The sequence below is a fragment of the Pezoporus flaviventris genome, unplaced genomic scaffold (assembly GCF_033815535.1).
Source record: "Pezoporus flaviventris isolate CSIRO_AGI_PZ_B2104156 unplaced genomic scaffold, CSIRO_AGI_Pfla_v1 ptg000097l, whole genome shotgun sequence".
Taxonomy (NCBI): domain Eukaryota; kingdom Metazoa; phylum Chordata; class Aves; order Psittaciformes; family Psittacidae; genus Pezoporus; species Pezoporus flaviventris.
The window spans coordinates 3,024,973-3,048,235 of record NW_026892645.1 but is presented as its reverse complement, the minus strand read 5'-3'; the positions used below and the strand labels follow the sequence as shown (position 1 = coordinate 3,048,235).

Genomic DNA, 23,263 nt, shown 5'->3' with positions numbered 1-23,263 from the left:
CTGTGAATGCATGACATGCACTTCTGATCAGTTTACTTGTCATGCAGTGATAGCACAACATGCAGATTTATAATAAATCATTGCTTTTTTCCAGTACCTCAATTACAACTTACAATTTTCTGGCAGCCACATCTCCTGCAGTTGCTCTAGGAATTGTTCTGAGCTGGTGTAGCTCTTCAGTTGCTCTCCAAGCATGGAGACAGACAATCCTTGCCCCAAAGAACAGCACAGACTAAATCTGTGTTCTGTTCCTTCTGGCCTCCAATTTGCACTGCAACTTCAGTGTCAAAGGGGCAGATGTATAATCTGGGAAGCTTTCCAGATGCATCTTGAGCAAAGCAAAGCAAAGCATTGTGAATCACTGGTACTAAGCAGGATCTTTCAATCTGTCACAGTACCACTGGCAGCACTCAGTACATGCTCACAGTACACCCAGGATAGAAAGCACCTCATGGAGAGGACACCAGTATTCACCAGATTCTCAAAGAACAAATAAGTAAGTTATCTTCTCTTGCATGCTGTGGGGTTTCATCATGCAGGCTGTGCCCCAGCAGCCCTGCTCTATTCCTGCTTGCCACAAGACCATGCTAGGCATAATTTGCTCTGCAGCCATAAATGTTGCATTAATAGGTTTCTTGCTATTACTGGGCCATCACTTTAACTTTTATCGCTTCTCCACTCCCATAAATGCTTTCAGGTGTTCTTCCAAGGAGTCTGTGCAGATTGCCAAAGAGTGGAGAAGAATGACAATGACACGGCCTCTGGCTCTCCCCTGAAACAGCAGCCTTTCTGTCATCCCCTGGAAGTGCTCCAGTTTCTTCACAGCTCTGGAAAAATGGCTCAAGCAAGGTTGCCAACACATGTTCCTCTGTGCGAGACATTACTCTGATTCTGGAGCCTGCGAGGAGCCTGTCAGCTATCATTCTGCTAGGAATTCCCTACCCCTGGCTCCTCTGCTTTCAAACTCAGTCTGTGTTAGGCTGAGTGAGAGGAGCTGTCAGGTACCTGGAAAACAATAGCAGCTTTTGCTCTAATTTACATGCCCAGTATTGAAATCCGTTGTCACTAACTCAAGTGGGCAGTGGATAAAAACTAAGTGAAATATAATGATGCAATTCACACAAATGTGTGAAGGGAGCATCTCTGCATCCAACCTCATGCTCACCAATGTTCTGGTGCAGATTCGTTGTGTCAAAGCATCAGAAAATAAACGGATATCCAGCACACTGGACTCTCCTGATCCAAATGACATTTATCAAGTCTCCTCATGGGCTGTTCAAGTGGCAAGTTAACAGTTCTTTCTTTAACCTGCTTTCCTCCAACACCTCAGTACGCCAACCTTCTGCTGGGACTGGCCTCCAGGCATGTCCCATGCCAGTTGCTCTAGCATTTGGAAGAGAGAAAGACAACCTCCATGCAGGCTTTATGGATGTTGTCTTTAACTGGCTGTTCTGACACAGACACCCTCTGCTTATCTCCATTTCCGCCTGTTACCCTGTGTATGCAGCCTTATTCCCTTCCCAGGTTTCCTCTATGGTCTGCACAGCAGATAAGCACCTCACACCTTGGGCAGCTGAAACACCCAGAACCTTCCAGGACTCTCAGCCCCTCATGCTGTGAGGCAAGAGGAGAACAAGGGAGCTCAGGGACTTAAAGAAAGCCAAAGCGCAGAGCACCCGTACTTTCACAACACTTTGTTTTAAATCAGCATTAGCAGGAGTAAAGCTAAACTTTCCTGCATGTGAAAGCCCTCTCCTGTCTCACAGAAGTGCTCCCCGCTGCTGTTTGTCCCACTGGCAGCAACAGATCTCCACGGTGACACACACCAAAGCCCCAGTCTCACTTTTAATTACAGACCATGCCCCTGCAGCCTGGTTTTCAGCAGCCCAAGCACTCCACACAGAGAGCCCCAGGCAGCACCCACGCCTCCACGGCCTTAGCCTGCTCTGTGCAGGGATGTAGCCCTCAGGCCAGTCACCCACTGATGCAGTCACCACACACAGTTTATAACAGAGGGGATACCACAGAGGGAACCAGGTGCCACACTTTAAGCACTAGTGTGCATGCACTAGCATGGCATCATTCAACTGGCATGATCCTGCTGCAAGCATCTCCTGAGGGGGATAATGGCGGCTCCATCTGCTCCAAGCCCCAAACGCCCCAGACTCCCCTTCAGCCTTACCTGGTGCCGTCTTCTGGGTGATGTTTCCTCACATGGCGCCCACAGGAGACCTCCTGCTCCGCAGAGTCCTCAGCCAGCACCATCTGCCCTTGTCTTCATGGGGAATGAGAATTCACCTCAGGCGACTCAGCAGCAAAACGCCGGTGCCTCAGCACGGCTCCCGCCATTCCCAGCAGTGGAGCCCCTTGGGTGAGAAGTCACTGTCCTCAACTGAATCCTGGGATTTCCTCCACTTCTGAGGTAAAACATTCCCTTTACAGAGGCATCACCTCACCAAAAGCACCTGAGGAACGTCCTGGCTTCCCCCCAGCAGCCTCTGAGGTACCCGAACATCTCAGCCCTCCGAAACACTGTTACTCGGAACATGGCTACCTCATAAAACTCAGTGGTTGCCCTAGGAACGGCTCCTATGGACACCTGGTGCACTGTGGTCAGCTCTGTGGTGGGTTGGCAGCTGCCGGCCCAGGCTGTGACTCCTCCGAGCAGGAGCCCCCCGGTGCAGCTCCAGAACCTTCCAGAGCTTTACCTCAGGAGGCAGCGGGGCCCTGCTGGGCCGTGCCGGGGGGGGCAACACCGACCGCAAAGGAACCCCCGTGCTCAGGAGGCTGGGGTGGGGCTCTCTGAGGAGGGGGCACCACCACTCACTCCTCTTGTCCTGAAGTACCAAAGATGGACGCTGTGGGAGGCAGGAGGGGACGGGAGCTCCCGCCATAGCTGAGCTAACGGTAGCACAGTGCTGTGAGGCAGCACCAACCTCCCCGAAGCCCAAAATGGCCATCCCAGAGTGCCGGCACCAAGTCCCGCCGAAGGGACAGGGTTTCCTCCATCAATAAGGCATGACAGAGCCTGCAAACCTTAACAAAGAAAAGCTCTAGAAAGGAGTTAATTAAAGAGTTCCAGTTCCCTTCAACACAGACCCCGGTCCTTTGTGAGCACAAACCTAAACCCAAGCATTCCCACTGCTAATTATGAATAAGTTGAGGCGCCCTTTGATAGGGCTCCTGTGGTTCAGGCTGCTGCCACATAGTGCAGACAACACCCAGATAAAGCCACCAGTGTGATGGCTGCAGGCTCACCCCTCCCTTGCTCTGTTCATTCCCATTGCTTGCAAGCTTTAGCAGCAGTCGGTGCATCTCCAGAAATAAAGCTGCAAGCACTTTCTCCAGGGAATTCCCCAGATTGTGCCCAGCCCTGCGATGCTGACAGGGACATTGGTGAGAGTTTTGTCCTATGAAAGGTTCCTGTACTGTTCTCCTAAACAAGCGAGTCCACAGGTGGAAATACAGAGCACCCAAACACGTGTACAGACGGGGCATGTGCTCCCTCTTTGCCAGGATCGTCTCACAGCTCCTGGCTGTTTCAGCACGCACTTGGGTTTTGCAAGGAGCTCCCACAAGGAATACATCATTCCTTGACCATACTCCAGAGACCACCTCTGCTCGAGGGCTGGCTGAGGGATGTGCCAAGTGCTGAAATACGTGGTCACCTATTGTGGAAATGGTGAGAAGGTGATGGCAGTCCCCAGATGAATGCTTCCTCTCACTGCTCACTGCCAGGTCATCCAGCATTGCTTGCTAACGCCAGGTCCATACGGGATGTTGAATGAGGACACGGTGTCAGTGGCCTGAGCTGGCAGCACGGCTTTCTGCTGGAGGTGCAGCTCAGTACACAGTTGCTATCACAAAAAGTAGAATTCTGGACTTTGGTTCAGTTTCTGGACTTGATGCAAATACACAATAGCCATCAGCTTCTCTGCAGACTGCGTGGATCAGCATGAAATAAAACAAAGCATGTCACAGATGTGAAAACCTGGAGCTGTTTTCTCCTGTACTATTGAACTCAAGGACTCTCTTTGCAAACAGACTCTTGCCAGCACATTACAGTAAGAGATCTCCTTACACCATTTGATCAGGTTAAGCATAGGTACCAGCGTGTAGTTGTGTCTGGCATTGATTCTCCCCCAAAAAACCCTGTAAGAACACTAAGAGCAGTTGTAAGATATTCCCTTGGGTTTGTTCCAGAGAGGTGGTACTGTCTATCTGTCCAGTCCAATAGACAACACTGGACTTGGCCTTCCAAGCTCAGCTAACCATGGCCATCTGCCAAGAAACCCTAATCTGAGGATCTCACTGGAGCATTACTGGGAAGCAGACAGCATTATCTGTGCAAGGGAACGACTGCTTCAAAGAAGAACAAAAGCAGAAAGCAGAAAATTAGAGCTTCAACCATAAAGTTCAAAGAACACGGGGAAAAAGCATGAAAAATAATTTTGACACTTTGAAGTAGAACTCAATTGTTCCATTAAACTGTATTTTTAATAAAAAATAACAATAACAGCATTCCAAATATCTATTTTATAAGCTTTACTAATGTATATTTTTTTTAATACATGTCAGAAATTCTTACTTGAGGCAAATGCAATATTTATAGAAAGCAAGAGACTTCAAAACAGCTCCAGAGACTTTAAGCTCTCGATTTATTCACAGATTTAGAATAACTCAGGAATACAAAATGACAAAATGTACATTTTTTATATTGTTTACTAATGTATTGTCTCTTGTCCCTGATCCGTCATTTTCCTGACTGGAGGAAACACATTCAGCTTCTTCACTGCCTTTAATGCTACACACTTCTGGAGGGAAATATTCCCATTTGGTGAAAATCTATCACAATTCTGTCTTGCAGAATATCACTCCCAGAGAATTATGTGAAGATCATTAATAAATACACTTTTGCAATGACAGTCATTTCTTCTTTGCTCATGATTCGTATCTATTATTTGCCTCAGCCTCTCCAGTTCCCAGAGAAGCTGCTGGTGAGAGTGAGGACCAGAAGAGGCAGTGCAGCTTCAGACCAAAGCCAGAATGAAGGCTGGCCAGTGGCTATAAAGGTTAACAAGATGTCAGAAGTCAGTTAACCCTAGTTAGACACGTCACTGGTTGTGGAAAGAAGCTCTCCCTGTCTGTCAAAGGCCACTTCCACAATATGTTGGCTGTGTTTGGAAGTGAGGAACACGCTTTCTGGAGGATGGCTTTGGGAGCCAGCAGGTCCATGTCTCTCCTCCAAGCTCAAACACTGTCTGGCTGTGTGGCCTCATGCAGGCCACAGAACCACATCACTCCTGAGGCTGATCCTAGGTGGAAGAAAAGCCCATCCTGTGCAGAGCCCGCTCATAGCCCCTGCACCCAACCCAGTCAGACACCCCTGAGGGATGCCACAAGCTGCCAACCAGCAGAAAATGGGTAAGAAGATGAGAAAGCAGTCAAAATATTCTTTCCGTTACCATTGCAAATCTTTAATTTTTCAAAAACAACAATTCTAGACTCACAAAAGCACATTGTTTAAAAAATACCAGATATTGGCTTATTTTGTCTATTCACTCTGTGTGATGCTCTTCAGTCTGGAGGCATCACTGAAACTGCAGCATTTCCACCGTTTCTTCCTTCCTCTTCAGTCAGCAGGTGGGCAGGTGAGCGTGTTTCCCTTTTCCTGTCAGTTTCACTTCCATTCTCATGTGGTTTTTCATTATATTACAGTGCAGCTATATTTTTACAGCCATACCCAAACACTGCTATAACAGAACACCAAGAAGTTTCGGAGCAGCCAGTCTATGACACCCTACCTGTGGCACAGGCACAACATCACTCCAAGAAGGATGAAGGGGCAACAGTGAGAAGCCTAAGAGAGCCCTGCCGCATGACCTCAAGTCTGCTGTCCTGGGCTCTGGTGGAACAAAGGTGTGATATTCAGTTGCAAATATCTCAGCACAATAGTGGAATTTTCAAACCAATACATTTTGCGAAGGAACCATAAACACTTTTGAACTTCTCCTTTTTATTTCAGCACCATGTTAAGTTTTAGCGTGAAAATTGTTTGATGTTCTTCTACAAAGTAATCTAGCCTCTGATTTTGGGGTGTGAATTTATTCCACATACTTCACTAAGTGCCTAGCAGAGGTCACTGGGAAGCAAAGGAATTTGTAACCCACATACACAAATAACTATACGCGCAGCATGATACAGATCTGGGCAGGCACGGGGTTATTTTTCTTTTCCAAGAAAATCCTGGATCAGAATTAGTCAAAAAGACAAGTTACCCTGGCAAAAGATAAGTCCAGAGCTCTCCCAAGTGTACTGCTGCTGAATCAACAGCTAGAGCTCTCAGCCAGCTCAGAGCTGCGCTAGACAGACAGCAATAAAGGATGTATTTTAGCTCCCCAAATTGCAGCAGCAAAAATAAGCCGTGAAATGAGTAACTGTTGAAAGATGATTAGCACACCAGTTCAGTGCACTGCTACAGGGTGTTTCTTTTCTCCTTAGACTTCCCCTGATGTTTTGAACTTCTGCCCAAGTCCTGCTCAACCAAAAGATTTTAGGACCTGATGAAAGACCACGAATTTTGCCTACTCCATAACCTAACAACTTTAAGGTTACACTTCCAGTTGGACCCACATGGGCTCTGCAAAGGCACAGTGTCTGCCCAGGATTGCCCGGGAACTACAGACCTCAACTGTAGTACATTGAACCACAGGTGTCATCACGGCTGCATTTCCTGTAGGAAAAACCTGCTCCCCCAGTGATGGCTACTGATGTTCAGAGAAACAGTTACAGTGTTCTGGCAAAAATCATTTTGCAAACTACAGTAAATGAACACTGCTGGGCTCAGCTGGAATCCACAGGAGTGGATGCGTTCACAGTCATTTCAGTCAGTACCATCCAAAAGTGTAACTCGGGGACTAAAGATCAACAATTTAAAAGTGAAAGTAAGTGCTAGGATCTTTATTTTCCTGGTGTCTCAAGTTCAGACTCTGACTCCTCACACAGGGCCTTGACTCCAGCAGCTGGGCTTTAAGAAAAAACAGAGACTGTTCAAAGGCATGTGACAAAATCATGCAAGTTGGTAAAAGCAGAGCCGGAGGGGTGGAAGAAACTGGTGAGTCAGCTTGTCACAGAAACGCATTTAGAATTTAACTGGCTGTAAATCTCAATAGGGACTATGTGTTCTGGGGCACTAGGCCAAAATATGCCCAAGAGCCTCCAGCTCCATATGACAGCAGTAGCTCTATCACGCAAACAAACACTTTTCTGAGCAAAGGATTTTAGTTGAGAGAGCAAACAGGCCTTTGTGAGCCTTTCACCACAAATGGCTGATGTCCAGTTTGGGATATTTTCTTAAATGTAAATAAGGAAATATATGCCATTAAGAATTCTGGTTAAACTGCACAATAAAAATAATGGGCATTTGTTCGTATGGAAACCATCTGGGGTCATAATGTCTAGGGCAAAATGACAACTGCCTCGGTATCTAGAAAAGTGGTTACCAGTGTTCCCCATGCCCACCTGCTGCCTGGGTAAAACAGAACTGATGCCACTCTACCAGACCCTGCAGAATCCCAGAGAGCTACTTCCCAAAGCATTTGAGCCGGTGCTTTTCACCAGAGCCAAACTCCTTCAGCTCCCGTGCAAGGGATGACAGGATGTGGGCTTTGGATCCTGGGGAAAGCTGTGCAAAACCCTATCCATTCCCCTCCCGTCTGTGACCAGGCCTGGCTGCTGCTGCTGCTAAGGTCTGTGCCTTGAAGTACTGCAGGGCCTTGGATTAACTCAGTTCCATCATTTCCTGACATTTCCATGTTCACAGCTGCTGAAGGAGCAAGGCTGTCATCAGGGCCCAGCGCAGCAACCGCGTCGGGGACACAAGGGAAGGCTGCTCATGCTTTGGACATGCTGGGTGAGCAGGACCCACAAGCTCCTGTGCCAAGGGAGCTCCTTTTCTCTCTGATACTTTGTCTTAGCAGGACCTCACATATTCGCATCTTGCTCCAGTGCTCATTCACAAGGCTGACATGTATGGCTGTACCCTGTGTGGCCCCTGCTAATTCATGACAACACTAGTGACTGACAAGAGCTGGCACCTTCCCCATCAACACACACTGTGGGCCAGCATGAGCAGCAAATCTACAGTCGAGGAATCTCTTAAAGTAAACACTGAAGTGAGTGCCTGTGGCTGTATCTTGCAAGCACTGCTCAACAGACTTGGCTCCTGGGGTTGGAGTATATCATCTCCAGTGTGAGCCTCACTGAAGTTAATATTAATGCTACAGCTAACCCAGCCAGCTGCTGCACAAGGCAAAGAGCAGTTTATAGCAGAAAAGTCCCTGCAGCCTATTAGTTCTCTGCAAGACAGCAGTCTCATCCTTCCAGATGTGCACTCTGGCACTGAGCTCCAGAGCATCTGAGCACTGCAGAGCTGGCAAGCTCTACACATGCCAAACATGTGTCAGAAACACTTCAGAGGAGCTTTGCTCTTGCTACTCATCCCGCGCAGCCTCGTGCTGTTCCTGACATGACCGCAAACAGCACTGTGGCACACCAGGGTTCTCGCTGTCAGGAGTGACAGTTTGAAGCCACCCTGACAGTGCTCAGTGCTGGCCCTGCTGAGCCCTGCACAAGCTCAGGCTGACGGTTCTGGCTGTGCTGAGGCTGAGCAGGGGGTGCTGGCTGCAGCATGCTCCACATCCCATCACCCAGGCAGGGATATGGTGCAGGGGGACCTGGCTCCCTTCCATGCTGCTTTCCCTCCCCACAAGCGAGGGCTGAAGTATGCTGCTGTGCACTGGGGTTTTGTGGAGTTGTGCAGCCCAGGTACAGCCCCAGACTGGGAGCCTGCTTTCCTGGGCTGGGCTTACAGATTCTGTCATCTCCTTGGTTCACAGGTATGTATCAGCCTATGCGCACTCCACTAACCATGGGTGTTATAACCATGGGTGTTATAACCATGGGTGTTATCCCCACCACCACTTGGTGGGTTATGTATTAGTCTGGTGTCACTGCCTCTAAAAGACCAGTATTTCCCACTCTTCCTCTCTTTCCACAGAAAGTTTTATGTGACATCTACATAGATGGAGAACAAGTTTTGTTCCACCAAGTTCTGGCACATTAAACCTAACAAACATACAAGAGATGCAAGAGCAGCTAATGCTGTGTGCTCATTGCCTTTGTGATACATCACTACTAAGGAGAGTGTAGAGGGGGCCAGCCCAGAGCAAAACTATTGTTTGCAATTGCCTTTTCCTTTTGACATTTTCATTGTATCTTCTTTTAGGATTGTAAATCTCCCATGATGTCTTTACAACACAGCTGCGAAGAGGCAATATCTAAAAGGCTGAGGAAGAAAATGTCCTGCCACCTGGGAGCAGCACTCTTTATCTCCCCAGTAACGTGCAGGTGTCTTGGGCTGGTCTGGCTCTCTTCTCTTCCACTGTGATATTTTTCAGTCAATGCATGCCTGATTCTTTTTTTGTTCTTTCCTGAATTGCAGGTAGCTTTGAAAAAACACGCATGAACCAGCCCTGCCAGGTGAAAAATAAAGGCTCCTGATTGCTATCATTATTGTTATACCACTAGACATTTTATTAACACTAAAGTGTGACATTTCCCTCCAAAGAAAGGCCTTCTTCTGCCCTTCTGCATGGCTACTTTATTGAATCCAAACTCCGTTTCCGAGGATCTTCACCTGTTTAAACGCTGCTGTGTTTCTAAAAGCAATTTAACCTTTCATCTTTTATGGATGGATCCTTTTTTAACAAAAATCCTATAGGGCCATTTTTCTCCTCATCTCCTTGTGATCTCAGTGATATTACGTGATGTAGCTTTTGAAGAAGAAATGCCGAAACAGCAGCTTCACCACCTGCAGTTAATGCAGCAGGAAGACGGAAAAGGCAACCTGGAAAATTCCCTTTTCAACATTTCTCTCACAAGCTCCTGGTAAGAATCCCCCAAACCGACAATGTCTCTTGCATAAAAATGAAGGGCAAGTGCTGAGGAAGGAGAGAATGACCCGGAGATTTTGCCCATGTAAAAGCCATCAGCTTGTTTTCCAGCCTCGCAGCCGCTCATTGCATCAATGACTCAAGCACCACCCAGCTTTAAGTATTTATTTTTGGCAGTGGCTCTGTGCTGTCCAAGGTAACTCAGTCTCCTGGGATGAAGAAAGCCGTTCTGAACACAGCCAGTGCCCGAGAGATGCAGTGTTTAGAGACAGAACTGTTTTCAAGGCATTGTTGGATGATTTTACTGCTTACTTACCTCATGGCTCACAGGGGATTCTTGGTTCAATAAAAACCAGACAACTACAGACACTAGTATGTATTTTCCTTTACTAAATCCTCTAATCCCAGTTCAGTCCAGACTACTCGGAGAAATTCAGCCTCTCTCCATGACAATACACGTTTCTCCTTCTCCTTCCTCAGCCCAGGCATCTCTCTGGGGAAGGCAGATCTGTTTGCACGGCAAGTCTAGAGCATCCTGACCCTTGCACGTCACCCAGGCAGGGAGTTACCACCAGGGACAGTGGAGCCAACAAGGCTGCACTGGTACGGGCCACAGCAGGTCCCTTTCTCCTTCTCCCATCTGCCTTTGGCACCAAAGCTGAATGATGGCTGGAGCCCACAGGGTCTTTGGAAAGACCTACTGCAAATCCTGCCCAGTTGTGATTACCCAGTACCACCAGGCAGGGGGAGCACAGGGAGGATGGGGGCTGTGGGAAATGTGTGGGGAAGGATGGGTGTCCACAGAGGACCCCAATGACCTTTACCCTCTACTGACCCTACTTTTGCACAGCAGCAGTTGATGTTTCCTCACCTAATGGCTCTTGGAGGCTGCACAGCTTCCCCAGCTCAAAGTACCAAGGTCTCCCAGGAGGCCTGATGCTGCAACAAGAGACTGAATTGGCTGAGCAACATAAACAGTGACAGCCACAGCCATAACAAGGTGCTCTGGCGCCTGCAGACTTAGGCCACAGGCTCACAAATGGCACCTGGTGCGAGGACAGTCCAGACGTCTCTGTGAGCAAGCCCTACCACGAAAACCCCATCACAGCCTGCTTTCCTGAGTCCCTGAGAAGTTTTAGGAGTTTTTTAAGCCATCTTGAACCAATGACAAGTAGAGAACATGGGTCTTCTCTTCATAAGGTCTCTAATTTGAGGATTGTCTGACAACTACAGATAGGGACTGCTGAGTGCTGTAAAAGGAGGTTTCCTTGGTGTGGGCAGCTGAGTGCACAGGAGCAGAGCTCAGTGACCCTGAATACAAGTTAGTTTGCAGATCTGCTTCCCTTTCCTCTCCCTTTCCCTCTCCCTCTGTATATCAGGTGTCAGTTTTTAGTTTTGGAGCTTTTGCCCCTGTAAAGCTTCTCCCATTCACACCTGCGAACATCCTCTTGCTGTGGAAGATGTTAATTGTGCGTTTCACCCAATGAAAGACTGTGAAGTCTCACAGATTTGCCTTCTCGAAGCTGTAGTTAAAATATACATTTATCTGTAATTTACTTCATAAAACACATTAACAGAAAGAATGAAAGCCGCATAGCCAGAGCATCCACCAGCCAAAGAGACATCATTAACATTCCCTGCACCTGAATAACAAGCAAGGAAAAACAACACAGGGATTTAGAGTTCAACTTGCAAAAGATAACACCATGCATTAGAAGCGAATGAGCCTCCCAATGGGAGCAGCACTAGAGAATGGAAAGAAAATAAAGTAGGGCAGTGTGCCAAATTCAGGAGGTTTAAAAAAAATAAGCAGCACAGCCATCACAAAAGAATCCCCGTTTCAGCCCAGCATGGGAGGAAGTATGAACTGAAACCCAACGAGGATTTCCATGTTACTGTCTTAATTTGTAAAGGCTTTGAAAAATAACACAATGCTGAGCTGGTCTTTCTTTTTTGGGAAGAGGGGAGAGGGTCAAAGGGAACTGTATTGGTTATCAAATAATGACAGAAAAAGCTATTCTCTCTGGCTCTCCTAAACTCCCAAGTGACTTGAAGGGACACAAAACACATCCAAAGAAACCCTTGCACAGGAAGGCAAAGCAAAGCCTGCACCTTTCTCCAGCACACTGCTCTTGTGTAGCTGTTCCCTGCCTCCTTGCTGTGCACTGACACATGGCTGCTGTCCCCCAGAGGGACGGGAACTGCACCTTGAAACGGAGACTGATGCCTTTCCTCACACAGGAAGACGAGCTTTGGTGACTATAAAGCATATGGCAATAATAGCAGGATCAGATGCTGTGCATTCAGTGACAGGCCTGGGCACACACCACCACGAAGGGCTCATACCTTACAATTTCTGGTCCAAGCTGGATGGAGGTTATGCTAATAATGTCTACAGGTACTGGACACAGAGCCCTTTTATCCATGTTGTTGGGGGATGCTTCATTCAGATCCACCTTTTCCTTTGCCCCCTGTTTCCAAACCTGTTCGGGATTTTTGCTTTCTCCCATTCTTATTCTGGCAGTTTTAATTGTAGAAATCCAGCTTTACCCCTTTTGTTGCTCAGTGGATACAGGAGAAGGTGAAAGGCAGGTAGAACACCACAAAAGCAAAAGGCAGGTGAGCTTTGAAGGAAAAGGGGTCTAGGAAAGGGATAAAAAAGGAGCACAGAAATGGAGGGTTGATCTCTGTTGTACTCACAGCATGTAGTAAGCCAAGCAACAGCTACTGTACCTTAACTAGGCAACCGGTAGAAAATCAAACCTTCCCTGTGATCAATAGGATAATGGTGAGAGTTTGATTAGCCTTGGAAAAATTACAATAAGGAGAGAATTTTTTCTCTCCATGGGCTGGGTGATTTCCCTGTGAAAGTTTTTACAAGAATGAGGCTGCAGATAATGCGTCTTGTTAACCCAAATTACATGCACTCGAATTCCCTCTCTTTCCCCAAAGAAATCAGAGAAGAAATCAGGCGTGAAATGGCATGTGGGTGGGGCGAGCAGAGCCAGCACCGCACTGTAATTAAATGAGACTCGCCGAGCCCCCTCGCTCAGAGCCCTTCAGTTCTTGTTCTGGGCTCTACTCACTACCCAGAAACACGGGGATACACTGCGTGTAAGGGTATATGCACTCTGTGCAAGACAAAGCTGCTGCAGGAAAAGGGGGGGGGGGGGGGGGGGGCTCCTGCCTTTCCCTAGGTCAGGAAATCCTCAGGCCTGAACCACTGCAGCCCAAGAGCAGAGCTGCCTGATGGAAATGTGGCTTCTACTGATTTATCAGGTCCACTCTCAAACAGATCTCAAACAGAAGGGCTTCTGTCCTATTCACTAGAGAGGACTGGACGGGATGGTGCATTGCAATTTAATTTCTCCTATCCTGGTCATAGTTTCTGCTACCAGATAATGTTCAAACTCCTCCAGCAGACCCACTGGGAGCTCCTTCTGTGCGATCCTCTCTTAGTGAGAGCCCACACTCTTGTGCTGCCATTTGCTCCGGGTGAAATTCCCTGCTGAGTGGCACCACTTTACAGCAGGTCATTTGCTAACTGCATTTCACTGATCAGGAGGCTTGAGAGTCTTTTGAGACTTAATATTGGGGTGAGGTTACAGTTTGCTCCTAGGAAGTTCTGCAGGAGCCGCTGCCGGCGCTGGCAGAGGACACGGAGGTGTCACTGCGGCTACCAGGGTGCCTCCCAGCAGGGTCTCTATTGCCACGGCATATTCAGAACTTCCCTGCGTGGCGTTTCTCTCTCACAGCCTTGTGCAACGAGGCTGCAGAAGCTCTGTGATTTGGAGAGAAGCAACTGGCCTAGCCCCTGATAGAAAACCAGACGTGTTTTCAGCTCCAGGAGGTTCCTGCAAAGCAGAGAGGGGCTTGCGCACAACTCTTCAGCCCTGGATGGAGGAGCGATGGCCCCGTCTGAGCTTCCTGCTCCGAAACTTCCTCTGCCGAGCGCAGCCGCTGTGTGTGCTGTTCCCCCGGTAACCCCCGCCGCCAGGAACCCAAACCCGGGCGGGTCTGCAGCACCCGGTGGGACCAGCGAGGGCGCAGCGCCACCGCCAGGGACCGGCCCGGGGACCCGGCATCGCTGGAGCCCCCGCGCCGGGGCCGGGCGAGGAACGGCCCGGCCGGGCTCCTGCCCTGGGGACGGGGCGCCAGGAGCGGCTGCAGCCGCTCTGCTGCCCGAATGTGTTTCCGAAGCTGCCGTTATTGTGCTGGTTTCTGATGGTCTGTAATGAAGGGTGAGACCGGCCTGCGCAATGGTGCGGAAGGGGGGCAGCCGGCGCCTGGAGACACCCAAGACTCAGCCCTACTGCAAACCCCTTCGGGGATCAAGGGATGAAAGAAAGAAGCCATACCAGGGATGGAGATAAGAGGCTGTACCAGTGATGCAATGCTCCTCCTGTACCCACTAGCTCTGGAGATGCGCACTGAGCACAGGAATGCTCAGGGGGATTTTGTGTGAGTTTGGTGCCAGATCTTGTTTCACATGAAGATACAGCCATGCCCAGCCCAGTCCCCAGGCCAAACCCAGTGAAGGCACCCATTTAATACCACGTTGATGCTCTGGTCTGAAATGCCTGATTTGATGCAGTTTATTATGGCTCAAACAGCAATCTTGTGCACATGAGAACTGTAATTCCTTATCCCTGTCATAAAATACATAGGAATGGAATCCCTGTTTCCCAGACAGCACAGAAAACAGTGTATTAGGTTGCTAGTATTATTAACAACAGGACTAGAAGTACTAATAATGTCGATACTAATAATTTGCACAGTAGCGGTGCTGAGTCTCTGTCTTGCAGTTGTGCCAAAGCATGAACCATACCCAGAAGATCTCACAATCCAAAGATGCTCAACAAAGCATAGGTGAAAGGAGCACTTGAGCCCCACTTTTCCAGCTGAAGACTGAGCTGCAAATGGAATTTAACAGCAAGATGGATGTTTGATTATGAAAAAAAAAAGATGTTGTGACTCTCCCTAACTTCTGCTTTGCTGTATGTTTCCCTCTGTAGGGGTAGAACCTGCCTCTGCTTCCAGGCTCTCTGGCTGTGGTTGTCCTTGAAGCCCACCATCTCCTCCTTGACTTGTGTCCCTCTTTCTGCTCTGGTGCCGGTGTGCTGGCACCCTGCCTGCTGGGTTCCTTGCTTCTCCCCTTAGTTTCTGGCTTTGTTTTCATCAGTGGTCCTGGTGATGCAAGGGAAGGCTGTGGTTGCAGTAATGAGCTGGGTAAGTAAGCCTTAGGGGGAGCAACCTGGGACTATGTGCTCATGGTGCTGCCTTCCTCCAGGGAGCAGAAACAAAGGAGACTAAGTGAGGAGAGGCGAGCAGGTGGCACTGGGGAGGCAGCAGGTGGGAGCGAGGCAGCCACATACAAAAGATGAAAAGAGGAACGTAAGGAGAAAATGAAGCTGAAAGAGATGCTCGATTTGGGGCAAGAGAATGCTGAAGAAGGCACGGTTTAGGCCTTTGCAACAATAGGTGGTGAGGAGGTCTGCTTAAGAGAGGATCAGCTCTCCTTCTTGACTGACAGCTGCTAAATGTGTCAGTAGCTCAACAGGAGGTGTTTTCAGTGCACGCACCTCAGGCTGCCTCTGCTGATCCGCTGCCTCAGGTCAGGCGTATTTTATACACTATAAAATAGCAGCATCCTCACCAGTTCCTGCAAATCTCCCCTCCTCTGCAGTCATCAAAATGCACTTCTCATTCACAGTCTCCTTCTGACACTGGGAATATCTCAACCCTGAGCAACAGGTGATGACAGGGCATGACATGTTATATCAGTGTTTCAGTCTCCAGAAGATTAAGATTAGATTTCTCCCGCTTTTGCATTAATGTCCTGTGAGATGCACAGGGCTCAGCTTGCAAGCGAAGTATCATGTTTGCTGCACACGGATGTACACTGAGCTCTGCAAAAAAACACTCACATATTGGTAATCCTTTTATCATCTTCTTTTCTTTTTCATTCAGACCAGGGGTGAGCTCTTCAATAACGCCTAAAATTAAACTATTTTTTCCTTAGCACCTCCTCATAAACAGCAGAGGCAAAGCTGAGTGATCTTAAAAGATGCTTTGTGCAACTGAGTTTACTACAGGCTGGAATCTGGGGCTGATGGCCCCATTTGGCTTAGTTTGGTGAGGAAACTGCCCAGGCTTTTTGGAAGTGCCTGCACTGCACAGTGTGAGGTGTGGGCTGCTTGGTCAGCAGTCATCTGGAGATGCGCTTTGGCTCCCTGACAAAGCTGATGAGGGAGTCACCTAATAAAAGCCCTGGAATTATGTGTGGAGACCAGTGCCTTTAGTCTTGATCAATGTCCAAAAGCAGTGAGAAGAATAAAGCAGAGGGACTCTGATGTTATTTATGTATTTACTTCTTGTTCTTACTATAGCCAAATGTTTTTGGAAACAGGAAACCTGAGCATCGGCCTGCTTCCAGGTACTGTGCCTCTGTGGAAGGAAAGACTGTAAGCCCCAAACTGGAGCTCTGGGGAAGGCTCTGTTCAGTAGAGGGAGAACTGGGGGAAATACAGTGTTAATCCACAGAACTTGTTGCAGGTTGGCCACATCAGTCCGTTTTCACAAGTTAATAAAAGTGTAGGGACAGAGAGGTTTGGCACTTGGGAGCCAAGTGGGGCAGTTCTGTGTGTGTCCAACCAAGGGCTATGACAGCTACAGACACACGCACTGCATTCCCCAGCACCCCGGATCATGTGCTGTGTAACAGTGAGCCTCCTTCAGCCTCCCTAAAGAATCCTGCTAACTGGATCAGTAACGATGATCAGCTATGTGAACGGCAAAAAAGGTAACCGGTTATGAACAGAGGACTCTGTCTCCAAAAATACTCCTGTGCAGCTAGGTGTTTTCTTGTTCTCTGTGCACACATTAAAAAGAAACTGCAGAGCAATAAACATTAGTATTTAAAAACACCCAACTTAAGAAGGGCACATTTACTATAACTTTCCTCTTTATGGAGGAATAACAAAGGATCCCTAAGCTTCTATGGTTCTACAGAGACTATAAAATGATTGTGAGTTTAACTGGATCTTTCCTGGTTTTGAAGGTATAAGATTAGTGTATATCAAGGGAATATGCTTTGTTAATACTTGAGGTTCAGTCCAGCTGCATTTTTCCTGCCTTTTATGGCATCTGTTTTTGTCACTTTCGACAGTTAGGTAACACACCAAGATAAGAAACATACCCCAAATTAAACTCTGTAAAAGGAGAGACTGGCCTTACAGTTTCCTGTTACGGGCTTTGTAGAGCTGGAAACTCAGGCAGCCAGAACCATGCAGCACTAGTGCAGTAAGTGACATCTTTCCTTGTTAATTATTCATACATAACAACAGTTCTACTGCTAAGTAAATACAGTTAATGAGGAGAGCCAGCTTACAGTAGCAAAGAGCAGTTTGGGATACAAAGGCAGCAAGTGTAATAGGCTGGGTTTGTCTCCTTCAAGACTGAAAGCTTGGAAGTGTGAAAGAGGACACTAAACCCTCCGATGTACTCTTGCCATCTTTTACCTGCTGTGATCAGCGAGGGCTGGGACGCTGAGCTGTTGCTGAGTGTTCAATGTCTAAGCGTTGTTACACACACTATAGATTGTTTTCTCCCTGACCTATGCAGCACGAAGCTGAAATCGTTCCTCACACCAAAAGCCTTCCCAGTGACTGGGGATGGCATCACCTTTAACACAGTAAAACATCTCCTTATCCCAGCAATCCTGCGTTCCTGACCTCCGGGCCTGGTGTTCTTCCCAGATTCCCTTACAGTGATTTTTATATAGAAACGCAGCTTTACCTTCTTTCAGTTGTAAAGTGCCTAGGGCTTTTACTGTCTCACAGGAAAGGAGAAAGGATAGACTTCTCATGCTCTCAGCCTTACCTGTTTTGACTGTGTTCAGTTTTCCACATCCCTGCTTCATAGGCCCGTGCTTTCTCATCTGCAGTTACCGAATGATATGATCTAGTGTCTCCTTTATGGAAAAGGAAGATTTCCTTTAGTACCAGCCACTACAAATTCCTCTGAGTTGGTTGCATGTAATTGATTTGTGCATTTTCTTATACCTTGCAAATCCCTAAATGGATATGCAATAGTTCCTGGTTTCCATTTTCCAAAATAACATAAATCATCTCCTTCTGTCTTCAGCACAGCCTGGCCATGGAGCAGTTAGGACTTGGAAGGTGTGACTGGAGCTACACACACATGGTGACACTCATCTGCTGCTGTTTCATTTTCTCATGGCTTCCCATGTGAAATGTAATGACTTCCACTTTGCAATGACATGTGTTTCGCTCTGTTTTGTTCACTCAAGAACATCAAAGCATTTTCTCACAATAATGTTAACTAACCTCTGGACAGCCTCACTGTGCTGGCCATGGAGTAAACTAGTGCCCGTGGTGGAAACAGGAGGTAGGAGTCTGGCCTTGATCTCTGCTCCAACCAATAGGCAGGAAAAGAAAGAACAGAAATAGCTGGAGTCCTGCCAGAAGCACATTCTTCCCTTTAATACCTGGCATCACCTCCAGTATAAATCTGGAATTAAACTGGATTATGTTTTTATGCAGATCCTGTAAAAGCCGTTTAGCTTTTGGTCCTGTCTGAGCCACCTGTTAACGGTGGTATCTGCATGTAAGTGGTAGCAACACACCTTACACTCCCCACACAGATCCCCAGGAACTGGAGCTGGTTTTTAGGGAGAAAGTAGTTCTACAAATAGCTGCCAATGCCTTTTCCGAGACTCCTCTATTGTTCTGGAATAGCCAGAAGGGACTTAAGAATCCCTTCAGTGCCAGCGGTGTGTGCAAGCTGTAACCTCTGGGGCAAAACAGAAAGGCAGAAAAAGAGTACGAACATGAAACATGGGTAGGAATTGCCTGCACTTGGGGAGCTAAAGAGTAAAGAATCACAAAGAGCATTGTATAGCTTTTATATTAATCTAAAGTGGATTCCTGAATTCTGTAGGCACAATAGGGGTAGAAGTGGAAAAGACATAAAGGTAAATGAAGGGCACAAATGGCCTTTATTACGTTAAAAAAGCCTTTCAGAGCGCATGTGGTTAGGCTTATTTCTGTAACACGAATGACACTGGCTGCAGTGTAACTTCTGCTGTCATTTAGCATGTTGGGTGAAGTGTGAGGAGTCAGTGCCAGTGTATATGAAATGGAGAAAGCCTGGGTCTGCATTAATTAGAGTTGACTGAAAAAGATGGTAGGAACATCCGAGATTGATTCCTTTAAGCATGGTATCAGCTCCAAAAGGCATCAGCAGCTGGCCAGGGCTGCAGCCCGATCCAAGAATTCTCTTATGAACCTTGCCCAGATGAAAGTGAGCACTGCAGACAGCGCTGGAGGGGAACAGCCACCTTTCAAAGAGCAGCGCAAGCTCATGGATGTGAAACATCCCATCTCCTGAGTCCACGGGTAGCTCATGCTTGTCTGCCGGCTTCTCCAGAAAAGGCCAGATCATACCGTAACACAAATGGATATAAAAGCTTTTTGAGCTACATGTAAGGGATCTATGCATGTGAACAAATCACGGCAGGTCTGTGGTCAGCAGGGTTAAATCCACGAGACAACAGTCTGCACTCCAGCAGAGAGCGTGCAGGGGATCTACAGCTGAAAAGGCTGGAACTGTCTGTCTGTAAGCAATGATAAATAAAGCGTACTTCCTGCCTCAGAGGATTTCATCGGATGGTTCACAAACTCTCGGAACCTCTGGGTGCAGGAGATGAGGTGTCTTTGGGGACTTGGTCCAGGCAATGCCATCTGTTCACCCTCGTGTCTGTCACAGGGTGACAGACCTGGCCTTTCAGAAATTGTTCTTCCCTGTGTTCCCAGAATCCTTGCCCAGCCTAGCCTGGCATCAGCTTCTTCCTCGATCACAGCCTGCAAAGCCACATTGCAGAGGATCTCTTTTGTCAGTCTTCATTTCAGGACAGCAAAAAATGACTGATCAAACACGTGGAAATGATGTGAGAAGGCAAATGAAATAGTTGCTGGAGAAACAGTTTCTGTAGGCTGTTACTTTTTCTTTTATTCCCATAGGTGCTGGGCTGAGCTCTGCAGGGACACAACAGGTTTCTCTCTTTAATGAAAAGCTTCATTATTTCTTTTTTCCTAGAGGTTGTTGCAAAACTTTAACTTCCTGTGAAGTGCTGGCTTTCACAAACTACCAAACTGATACCGTGGCATGTAAACAAGCTGTGTAAATGCCTAGGCAGAGCCATGCCATAGCGTTATTATCATTTAAACCACAACAGCACGCTAAATGATATTGCAAGGTCGGAATTCACTGTCAGCAGCTTGCATATTTGAAGTACTGTGCTTTGCTCAAAACACACCTCCCAAAATATTTACTGACCTTTGTTGCTACAAAAATCCAGTTGTTCGGCCAGAAAGAGCTGCTAACATCTCATGAATCTGATCAGAAAGCTATTAAATGTCCAGGATAGCTTTCTATGGAAATAGCTTTCTATTTCTATTTCTTTTTGAAAAGAAAATTGTCAAATTGATAAATGCCATTCATGGCCCTGATCCAGCACAGCTCCATTTTTACCAGGCTGAACAGTGAGAGGGAGCACATGGTAAATTAGTAGAAAAGGTGAGGGGGGAGAGTACAATTGTGGCAGCAATGGTAGTAATATAAATTTCTATCTATTAGGCCTGGCAAAATTTGCTGCTTCAGTGGAAATAATTTGAGAGGCTGGGTTCTAACTTCCTCAATATGGAGAACTTGTGCACTGGGTGAACTCATTCTGTGCCTGCTCACTGCCGCCTGTGGCCAGGCAAAACCCGGACGCGACTCTATGGCAGCTCAAATCACCTTTCAGCTGCACATCACTCCACGTAAAGAGTGAAGGCTCCCTATGAAACAGTCAAAAGTGCAACTAAACCCAGCTGACAATTCAGCCTTTTCTATAATGGCAATTTCACAGCTGATGTTTTTTTAACTGCAGATAGTAATATATGATGACTGATGCAACTCAATACTTCCTCCCATTCCTGGCACAAAGCCAAAAGTTTGGTAAAAGAACCTAAAAATGACTCTGTACACCCTGAGTGCTAAAAAGACTAACTTTGGATGGAGTTTTCAAACTAAGAAATGCGAGCAAAATGAGACATGGATCTTGACTGTGGTTATAAATTATTACAGTTAATTCAAATATCCATTCTGAGTTTCTCTGCTGCTCCCCAGGAGGTCAGCTTGCTTACTGAACATGTTTAAGGAAGTCGATGGGGTCCATCAAGCACATGGAGACTGTGAAGATGCCTTCCAGCAGCAGAATGAGGGGTGGACACTTGCGCACAGACCACTCTGCTCTTAGGTGCAGCAGCCTTTCTTCCCCCAGAGACTTTTCAAATTGCTGATAACTCATCAAATGTCATGAAAGAGTCAAACTTGATTCTTCACTTCCCACGTCACCTTAAGCATCCCAGCTAAAGCCTGCAATGAATTAAAGACCATCACCCCACTAAGAGGAGTGAAAACATGGGCACTCCTAGTCCAGCTGCTTTGCTGCGTGTCTTCATACCCACAGCAGCTCCTGTGTGTCAAAAACATGCCCTCTTTATTCCTTCTTTGTATCCTAAGGTACTCTTAAATCACTTCTTTTATTCACTGTAAATCAAGAATCTAATATTTAATCTTTTGCTTCTCTTCAATTAAAATGGTAGCAGACAAGGATCCGTATCACCCCTGTTGCTTACAGGGTAGTGATGTATGGTACTGGAGGCTCTGAGCAGCCTGAAATGCAGTGTATGGGAGGGTGCGGACAGTGTTTGTGGTTTGCTATACTTAGCTTTTCAAGCAAAGATACTGCAGACTCAGGCAAAATCATTTAAAGTATAGGATTACACAGAGTTCCAATCAAGGCACAAGCAGGACAAGACAAAAAAGGACTTGAAGGTCTGGGAAGGGAAATGTAATATTATAACCCTGGAAAGCAGAAATGCAGATAGCTAGCAACTGCATAATTATGTGCACCAAAGAGTGGATACAGAAGCGTTTCACACACATCCACTCTGGCTGCTAATGTGCACTGGACATGTTGCACTTAATTTCACCTGCAGTCTTTGCAAATGTAGGTAAAATTGATGTCATAAATGCACAGGCTGTTTATTACACAGATCCTTATTTTAGCTATGGATAAATTAATTGCTACCATGAATGGTTTAAATCCTTCTTATTCAGGGGGGGATAAATCCTGCAGAGGTAAGAAGGAACTCCGCCAAAGCCTTCAGCTGGTTGGAGGACTCACACTGTAGAAGCTGTGGACAGTCAAACTGTGGAAGGTAAATGAGAAGGGTTTGGCAGCGGCAGAATGAAGACTGGACATAAGCAGGAGGGTATAAACTGTGTGGCAGGAAGATGATCTACCCTTCATTAAAGTAAATGAGCCTATTGTCGGCAGTTCATGATGTGCTCTGGGGAAGAACCTGGGTTAAAAAGATGGAAAGAAAAGGGGAAAAAACCCTGAAAATACCTAGGCTTATCTCTTCACACTATAGTTGATGTTATGACCCTTTCCAATGGCAACTGAGATCAGATTTCATTTTAAGGAACAGCAGCAGAGCTGTGTCATTAGTCCTGGCTTCCTGAAGTAAACAAAAAATAAATGAAAAATTCATTAATCCTGTACTTGCAATTAAACTCTCTCCTTCCAAGCAGTATTAAGTCACTGTGAAGACCATAAGCACGTACACATGGAACTTCCTTTAGTCACTTGGATATCTCTGCTATCATCGTGCCTCAGTATGAAGCCTGACTCTTATTTGATTTGTGGTTTTTTATTCCTTTTGCTTTAGATGAAGATTATTATCTTCTGTCTAAGCTTTAGTCTTTACATTCCAACAAACAAGAAATAACTGTTACAGGAAAGTGCTCTAAATATGCTGGGTTTTTTAACAGCGAGGAAGAGAACATAGTTTGGAAACTGCAATATTCTGGAGGCACTTTCTCCATCCATTATATATTTCCTAAATTGACTTTTGCTTCCCGGGCAGGCATTCAGCTTCTTCATTAGTATAACGATCCTTACTCTTCTCTTCCCAAACTTTGATAATTTGAACGAAAAATAAGTTTTACACAATGTAGCAATTAATAGCGTCAATACATTTTGCATTTCGATTGCCTTACAGTAATGCTTACATCACTTACAGCAATGCTATCCCTGTCTACTGTGGATCAAAATGTTCAGCATTCTTTAACTCAAATATCCTTTCTCTTTGCTTGACAAGAACCATCCTGTGTGCTGTTGAGTACCAAGATGACTTGCAAGTTTTTCTAGTGTGTAATCCCCTTTTATATTCTGT

At 46.7% G+C, this 23,263-nt stretch overlaps 1 long non-coding RNA gene across 2 annotated transcripts; it reads left to right on the top strand.

Moving 5' to 3' along the window:
* Positions 1 to 3,576: 3,576 nt before the first annotated feature.
* On the top strand, positions 3,577 to 10,318 carry LOC133281306 (uncharacterized). 2 transcript variants are annotated; one of them, XR_009747457.1, is made up of 3 exons: positions 3,577 to 8,897; positions 9,287 to 9,408; positions 9,503 to 10,318. It is a non-coding gene; the product is annotated as an uncharacterized LOC133281306 (long non-coding RNA). The 2 variants fall into 2 exon arrangements; XR_009747456.1 differs by having other exon boundaries at positions 9,287 to 10,318.
* Positions 10,319 to 23,263: the final 12,945 nt, after the last annotated feature.